Genomic DNA, 9610 nt, shown 5'->3' with positions numbered 1-9610 from the left:
TATGTTGCAAATACTTTATGATAATGATACACATCCCCACTAGGTGTTAATAAATACTGGATCTACTGCTTACAAACATGCCTAAGAAAGTATCCCAATGTACCCCTTTGGAACCATTTGGAAATTCTCATCTAATGTTTTTCACTTTCTTTGTCACACATGTCAGCCTAACCAAGAAACCTATAACAATACATGTTTTTTCTAAGATAAATGATCATTTACATATGACAGAATTTGATAAGAATACTTGGTTTCCTACAAGCTTGGACAATAACAAAAATATTGAATAAGTGTAAGCCAGTACTTAGTATTAATACTACACACGCCCATTCACTATGGTGGAATAATCGGTTTACTATCAAAAAGTTGAAAACCAAAAAAAAAAAAATCTTCCTTAACTGAACTGACATTCTGAATTTGACAATGTTGTTTTAATGGAATGTCGAAAATCATCACCATGACATCCACATTTGACCAAATTTGGAATGTCAGGAGGTGATGTTAGACCCTCAGGTATTTGTGCTGAACCTGACATATGAATCGTTTACAGTTTTGCAGGGGGGCAAGCCCCCCTGCACCCCCTACACCCCCCTAGAAATTATATATTCCATCTCCGAGATCACACTACAGTGAGAAAAAGTGTATATTTCCCAATTACCACTGTCGTTTGATCTATCAGAATGTCAAATGCACATTAGCGAATGTACACTACCATTCAACATTCAAACATTTTCAGAACGACATTACGTAAACTGGAAAACATGCATTTGTCCAGTCCAGTTTTGCATAAATGCCGTTCCACATTTTGATAGTAAACCGGACTAAAATTGCCTATAATGATATAACTATAGAATTCTCCAGATGTGTTGTATATCTTGTAGCCTAGTTTATATTCTATCAGCTTATTTTTGTATGGTATTCCTCATGTCCCTTGTATTGTAATTGCGATATAATGTATTTGTATTGTATTGTATGTGGAGCTTTTCTCCCCAGGCCTCCGCTGAAAATGGATTCTGTATACCCAGTCGGATCACACCAGTAAGCAAATATCAAATAAATAAATAAATAATCACTTAGAGAGATTAAGGAAAAATAAAAATAAGCTCAAAACCTATAATAAATGCAAAACAATGTCAGCAAGATTAAAATATAATAAAGCATGTAAGGAGCTTAATGTGTAAATTAGGAAAACTGAAAGAGAATATGAAGAAAATAAGCTGAACTATAAAGATGATAAAATTATTTTAAAAACTTGTGTAAATTATAATGGTAAAAATTTTTGTATTGGGACACTTCTTGTACACAACAACATTGTTAGTGAAAATTTGAAGATAGCAAATGCCTTATGTCATACTTTAACAGAGAGAGGTCTAAATTAGGAAGACTACAAGAAATTATGTCAAACTATAAAAATGTTAAAAAATCTTGTACACAACTCTATAACTGAAAATTTGGAGCTAGTGAATGCCTTACGTTATATTTTGACAGAGAGAGATATTCTACCTAAGTTCTTCAAAGGGAACATTACTAAGTACACAAATTATAGACATTGTGAAGCATTATTAGACTACAACCTGCAGTTAATGGTAAACAGAAGAGAAATGATATTGCCAAATATGCCAAACCATCATTACAATCTCAGACTTAACATAGACCTTAATGATTTATTTACAAATATAACAAATCCATCCCCTGTTAATGTTTGCTAAACTTGGACAATCAACACTGAGAATCTTAAAGTATCCCATGCCTAATAAAAAGAAGTTATGGCACACAAATCTTAGAAAAGAAAAAAGAATAAAGAATAATAGCAGGACAAGTCCACATCAAATTCCAGAAACTTAATTTTGAAGTTTATGGATTTCTTTCTAATTCCTCTTACTACCTTATTTAATTCGCTTTTAATGAAGAGCACTTGTTGCAAAAATCAAGAAACTTCTAAACGTAACACTTGTTTACATAGGGATAGCTATGATAAAGTGAACAACTGCAGACCTATACATTTAATAAAAACCTCTTGGCAAGTGTTTTGACGGACATTTACTTATGATCTTAGGCAGTGATGGCAAAATGGCAGTTAGGATAGATATGTACCAGCAGTGTTTTACCAAAAGAAGATCAGCCATGACTGATTTAATTTGTTTTTATGAACCAGTTAGTAAGGCTCTTGACCAAAGCATCGGTCAGCATTGGTTATATACTGATTTAGCTAAAGTATTTAATAGCATTCCCTATACAGAATAATTAACTCTGTGAACATGTTGAATTCTAATCCACACATCAGCCTTTGGGTTAACAACTGGCTTACTGACTGGAAACAATGAATAAAAATATTGAGACATTTTTCAGACTGGTTTAAAATAAACATTGGGGTGTCACAATGTTCTGTATTAGTTTCTGATCGTTTATAGTTTCATAGGGGATTACTAAGCTGACAGCTTAAAAGCCCCACAAGCCTACCCAGTATAACCCAATTTTACCCAATATATGACCCCTAGAAGCAAGAGGATGGCATGGGTTTGTACCTATGACTTAAGTATCTTAAATATTCAGACTCTGTCCATAAGGGATATAGGCAGTACCTCATGAGTGAATTTGCAATTCCCCATCCATTGATCCAAACTACATTTGAAGAGGACTAGGGAAGGGCTCTGCTTAATGTCAGTAGGAAGCCTGTTCCAAAGGAGGGAAAATCTGTGAGACACATATGTGTCTCTCCAGCATGCTTTGCTTGAGTCGCTGACTTAAGTTTAGATCCCTAGATTGCGTGACTCTCATGCTTTTTGACTTGTGGATGTGCAGCAGCTCCATCGTGGCTGGATTTGTGAGTGCCTTGTAGGTCAGGCATAGATCAACTCTTAATAGTTGGTAGGAGACAGAGTAAAAGGATACAGGTTTTAGTCTATCCACATAGGACATGGTCTTAGCACCCTGCATTTTCTTTGTGAGGAACCGCTGAGGTTGCTTCAGCTGCTGTAAGTGCCTAGTCAAGTACATGTCAAAAGGCTTGTTGTACTCAATTATTGGTCTAATGAGGGCTGAGTACAGCAGGACTATAATTTCCTTGGATCTGGATGCCATACCTTTACTTATAAGTTGTGCCACCTAGAAGGACTTCCTCACCACAGTGGACACATGGTGTTCAAAGTTCAGGCTGCTATCTATCTGTGTGCGTAGATCTCTGAACTGTGTGTCTACTCCTAGGTGTGTGCTACTGGTGTTTTAATTTGCAGGGGTATTTGACTTCCCAAAGGGTATGATAATGCATTTTTTTCGCAGTTAGTTTTAGGCCATGGTTCTGGCACCAATCATTTTTCTGATCTAGGCCCCTCTGAAGAATAGCCACATCATTGGGAGAGTCACTGATCTCCTCCAGCTTCTAATTGTTGTCAGACTTTGTTACCCAGTGGCCCTCTACATCAGCCTTGCCCTCAGAGAAGTATATTCCAAACAGGCGTGGTCCCAGCACTCAACTCTGTGGCATGCCACTGTTGAATGGTCTCTTGCTGGATCTGGGTTCATCCACTTTAACCATGTGCCCCATCTGTATGCCAATTGGTTATCCATCTAGTGATGTAGGGATTTATGCACAATTTTGTGAGTTTATTTATACTACCTGAGTGGGGAATTCTGTCAAATGCCTTGGCCAGGTCATGGTAGGCAGTATATATTCTTTTACCCTCATCCATGGCCTTAGTGACTTTCTCAAAGAAACTCACCAGATTCAGTAGGAATGACCTCCCCATGCCAAAGCTGAATTCGGTCGGGTCCAGTGTTTGGAAGTTTCCTCTGTCATTATTTATCAGGTCCATGATTATTCTTTCCATGGCCATAGATATAAGACTAGTCAAACTTATGGGTCTACAAGTTTCCGGGTCAGTAGATGGTCCCCCTTTATGCAGAGGGATGACTGTTTCTCTCCTCCACTCTAGTGGGACAAAGCAAGTCTGAAGGCTATGGTTAAACAGACATCTTAATGGGCCTGATGAGTTCTGATTCAAGCTGTTTAAGAGGCAACTTAGTATATCATCAGGCCAAAGAACTTAAGGATTTTTTTATGTTCATAGACTCAGATCATTAGTTTTGTATTCTAGAAACTTTAGATGGCTGGTTTTGTCTTGCCTATAGACACTATATATTGAGAAGTTAAAAGCTAAATTAAATATTGGCACTTTTGTGCTGGATAACAATTCGAGAAATAACAAAATTAGTTACAAATTTGAATTCAGTACAGCTATGAAAAGAACAAAAATTATAACCCAGTATATGGTCTGATTGTGGAATATACTATCTTTGCAAATTAAAATGTTGTACATTAAAGTTGTTTAAATCCACTTTGTATAATTGAATGAATATTGGCATATGCCTTATAGTATGGCCATCAGGCCTTGGCAGAGGTACTTCAGAAATGATGAAACTATGAAACTCTGCTGGGACTAACATTCCCACATGTGGGATTTCTAATCAGTGATGACTTTGGCCGTGAAATTCCACCTGGTTTATTAATTGATGTCAGGCTACATCTAGCTACAAGGCATACCTGTGGTAGCCTCACTGAGATTGCAATGACATGTTTCTGAATCCTAGGGTACATTTATCAATAAGGAGATAAGTGACAAGAAGAAAAACAGAATAAGCATTATAAAAATGTTTGTCCTCACCCAGTTCAACCACTGGCAATCATTACATTCAAAGTGGTATAGTTAAATCTTTCTGACTGAGAATGCATTTCCTCTGATCTATACATGGAAAAGTCAATTTTTCTTTAATGAAAGAAACATCTTATGCATCACTGTTACCAGAGATAAAAAAAAATATCTTCAGTATGTGGAAATGTCACTTTTACTACAAACCATTTAAAAATGGCTTGCAATAAAAGTGAGAACCCGATTGATGAACACTACAGTTAGAATGAAACCTACACTAGTCATCTGTGATAAGATTACTTTCTGCTTTGTCTTATCATAATTTCAGATAATGCCACTGAATCCTATTTGTCATCCTGATTCACAATCAGTATCAGTAAGTTCTGAACTAAATCTGCTAATAGTGAAGTTCCAGGTGCAGGCCAGCACACAGAAGACCATGCTATCCAGCATTACTTTACATGCTGGGTTCTGTGTCACATGCTGGTAAAACAATATGTTGCTTGCCAATCTACAAGACAACATCTAATGCAAGCACTACTTATTTACAGCAGCATGCAATTTATATACTTAAAATAGCCTCATGCATTTTAAACATTAAAATATAATAAATGCAAGTTTATATCAAATACTGTATACATACTAACAGACATGAGTTTTAAAACATTGTGTTGTTTCATGTATTTTATATCAGACAGTTTTTTGCGACAAGATTTATGCATTGTGGGAATCCTAGCTCTCCTCACACATGCTACCTCAAGAAAGAGTTTGACTCAGGTTCTACTATTCATATAGTTAAGTTACTGGAAATTTCAAGAGATCTTTAATGACAGGCTAGATTTAAAAATGTGTACTTTCTACAAAAAGAAAGTTTAATTTTAAAAGCACTAGTTAGCTTCTGCTTGCCATTTCTTTCTGTGATTTGGATAAATGGTTTTAAAGTTATTGAAGATTAATTTTAGGTCTTATCACAGAAGTGCTGTGAACATTATGGGTGCATAGTTATCAATATATAAAATGTAAATCCATTTAATACTCTGAGAGATATGGATGTGTGCCCATGTTAGATAATAATGTCTAAGAATGCCGATGACAGTGTGTTCTCTGAGCCTATAGTATGTGACATGTTTTTGCATGTTATTTTATTTATTTAGTGTTGTCACATGGCTAGTATTCCAAAGACAGGACTTTAATGAGTATATATGACAGACGATAAAACAGTTAAATACTCTTCAAGCATTCAAAAGCTATACCACATAAAATGCATGTGTGGTTGCATGTGGTCTGTTGTTATCACTATACTACCCTGGTAAACAAACTAGATAAAATGAAATACAATATGTATCATTCCAGAGCTGTAGTAATTAACAAACATTGTAGGCCATTTAATTTCAGTAGACATTTAGATACTGGGCCATAAATTAGCACAAATATGAGAAATACTTAGGTCATATCCCAGAAGTAGTGTTAGGATGCAATACCATCACAGAAAAAAATCACAACACTAACAGAATATTAGATGACAGTGTACTTAAAAAGGTACAGTGCTAGGTTATATTCTAGTCAAATGTTATGTAGCTTCAAATCATCATAGAGGCTGATGAGTGTATGCTACATAAATATCATAATTTGTACTGATGCCTCCATGAGTAGGTAGCTCTTATCTTATCTTAGCACTCTATAGCAGCTTTCCTGCTGATGTCATTGATGAAAAACTTGATAAAATCATGTATTCAGCCTCCCTTTATGAGAGGCAATTATTGTATCAGAAAAGTAAAAAGCTTGAGAGGGACAGTAATGACTTTGCCCTAGAGCACATGCTAACTTGGCCGAATTTTAGAGAACACAGCGATAATGAGAGTCCTACAGTTCAGGAAGAGGCAGTGGCACATTTAAGGAGGGCTGGAGCTAGTATTTCCATTGAACTGGAAGTTCCTACTACAAACGTTAGTACTGCACAAGTCGCTTTACCTCCCTTGACATGCCATATGGAGGTCCATGCAAAAAAGCTACTAATACCTCTGTTGAGGTTAATCTCAATGCCATTACAAACAACACTGCAGGGTGTTCAGCTAGGAATATCACAACTCTTCCTTTTCTGATCAGTACAATCAGAACATGTCAACGGTTGAGCAGCAGTGGCAGAATGAAGAGGAAAGCAGTACCAGAAGAGGCGAAAACCAGGACAATCAAGAAGATGTGGCAGTCGACAATCATTCATTAATTTGGAATATCTCCAGCAACATTCTTATGTTGCATGAGGAATATTTACTACAGAGAGGTATGAGTTTCATACCAGCTAAAAAGATTGATATAACTTATAGTGTTATAGAATTAAAACTGTTTACACACAATGTAATGTTGAAATTACATTATGGTAATACACCATCTGATGCTAATGATCTTAATATGAAGATTACCTATATTCCACCTAATAATTCTGTATTGGATACTTTTGAGGAGCTGTGTGAAAGTGATATTATTGAAATATTTCGTAATGGGTCACATGGTAGATGTTTTAGAAATCTGAATAGGAATGAAAATGTGGCTTTAAAGTTGATACAGAAGGATAGTTCTATTTCCATTAGATCTGCTGATATGGGCAGACCACTAGTTATAATGGATCAATCTTTTTATTGCGAATCTATGATGCGGATGTTAAATGATATTAATCTCTATGTGAAGTTGACTATGGAACAAGTTAACAGTATTGTTAAAAGGATATAAAAGGATGTATTATATACTGTACAACTGTCTAGTATCCTGTATTATTAATCTTGATTTGTTCAAGTTTTTTATAGTAGATGAACCCCTAGTACGTATCATACAGGGACTTACTAAGATCCACAAGGATCCGATATGTCCGCCTTTAAGAGTAATTGTAGTGGGTAGAGGCTGGTGTACAGAGCCAGTGTCTATTTATGTAGAGAAGTATTTGAGACCAGTCCATGACAGGAATAAGTATGCACTTAGAGACACTAAGTATTTTTAGGTGACCTTTATGAGTTTACACAAGAACATGTAGACATCACGAGCTTTATCTTTGCCACTCTTGATGCGCAGTCTTTGTTCACGGTCATACCAAATGAGACTGGGGTTGTCATGTTAAGAAGGTACTTGGTTGAGGAATGGGCACTATTATACTAAGTTTATTGATATAATTTGTCTTTTAGTTGAGACAATATTAGAGAATAATATTTTTATGTTTGAACATCACCTATATCAACAAAAGGATGGGTAGCTATGGGCACTTTGTGTGCCAATAGCTACACCAACATTGTGATAGACGCCTGGGAAAATGAATACCTGTTGAACAATAGGCATGCAGGGCATCTTGCCTTCTACTGTAGGTTCGTTGACGACCTTTTTGTTGTCTGGAATGGGGATGTAGACTCACTGTTGGGCCTATATGGGTATATGAATAGCTCTACCCCCTTTTTGAAATTTACTTTAGTACATTCTCCTTTTGAGATTGTATTCTTAGATGTTAGTATTTCCAAAGATGGTGATGGCAATATTGATACTAAAGTGTTTAGAAAGAGCTGCTATAGGAACACATACCTCCAGCAGCAGAATATGCACAACACACACATTTTTGGGAATGTGGTTAAGGGCCAGGGTCTGCGGGCTTCTAGACTCAATGCAAAAGAAGAGGGTTTCCATCGAGAGTTGGATGCATTAAATGCTAAGTTTAAGGACAGGGGCTATAGTGACAAAGAAATTAATGAAGGAATGTCTACATTACCATCTCTGAGATCTAATAAAAGGGAACCATACTTCTCAGAGCGTTCTATGCAGACCACTACAGCAGATAGTGAAATACAAACACTAAGGGTTCCTCTTACATAGTCGAGTAACATCAGGGCTATACAAGAAGTTTTTAGAAAGAACTGGTACATTTTATGTGCGGATCCAGAGGTTAAGTCTATAGTGAGTTTGACTCCCAGATTCCTCTTTAAAAATCAGAAATTACTTAAACGAATGCTCTGTTATACTAGACCTGATGTAACTCGTGTTTTAAACCCACAAAGAATTGGTGTGCACTCATGCAATGGATGTAATTACTGTATTTATTTTGATACCACCAAGAGGTTTGTACATCCTGATACTACATTTTAGAGTGAGTGCAAATTGTAACTCATTACATGTGGTCTATTTAGGCTACTGTTTAACATGCTTGTCGTTTATTATTGGGAAGACTAACAAGAGGCTTAGAGATTGAATTAGAGAACATGTGTATAATATTAATAATGCCATTAATACCAATACACTAGCCAGACACATCATTCAATTTGGGCACACGCATACGTTTAGGTTTATGGTGGTTGAAGTTATATACCCCACTATATGGGGGGGGATATTAGGAACCTAACAGAAACTGCTGTGTAGAAGTGGATTATTAGGATGTGAGCCACCAGGGGGAAGGGTCTGAATGATCATGTCTCTATAAAACCTGTGCTAGAACCTGTGCTAGACAGATCTCTAGGTAGTGAAACTATATATATATATATATATATATATATATATATATATATATATATATATATATCCTGCATTGTTTTTTAATATATAATGTTTTACTACATTTTATGTGCATTTTTTATATATATGTTTTTACATATGTACTTTATATATATATATATATATATATATATATATATATATATATATATATATATATATATATATACATCCTTAGATGTGCATATGATGTATGAATGTGTGTATTTTTAAAGATTATATCCTTAGTTACTGCTGTATTGGTACTCTGTATATTTAATTGTATATTTAATTGAGCTTAATTGATTGATTGTTCTTATTGGATATTTGTGGTTTAAATTTGATGACTTATGAGGATGAGTTTGTCTGAGGAAGCAGCTTATGTGCCTGTGAAAGAGCTTACACCTTCAATAATTCAGCTCTTATGATATTTTGTTCCATGGTTTGGTTCTTCATGATTTATT

General features: G+C 35.6%; 1 protein-coding gene across 1 annotated transcript in view; it reads left to right on the top strand.

Annotated features, from left to right (window-relative positions):
- LOC122789085 (L-threonine ammonia-lyase-like) overlaps positions 1-9610 on the top strand; it is a 796205-nt gene that overhangs the window by 337808 nt on the left and 448787 nt on the right. The gene's annotated exons all lie outside the window — the stretch shown is intronic.

Source organism: Protopterus annectens, chromosome 14.part0, assembly GCF_019279795.1.
Source record: "Protopterus annectens isolate FY-2018-M chromosome 14.part0, PAN1.0, whole genome shotgun sequence".
Lineage (NCBI taxonomy): Eukaryota > Metazoa > Chordata > Ceratodontiformes > Protopteridae > Protopterus > Protopterus annectens.
This window is presented reverse-complemented; position numbering and strand designations above follow the sequence as displayed.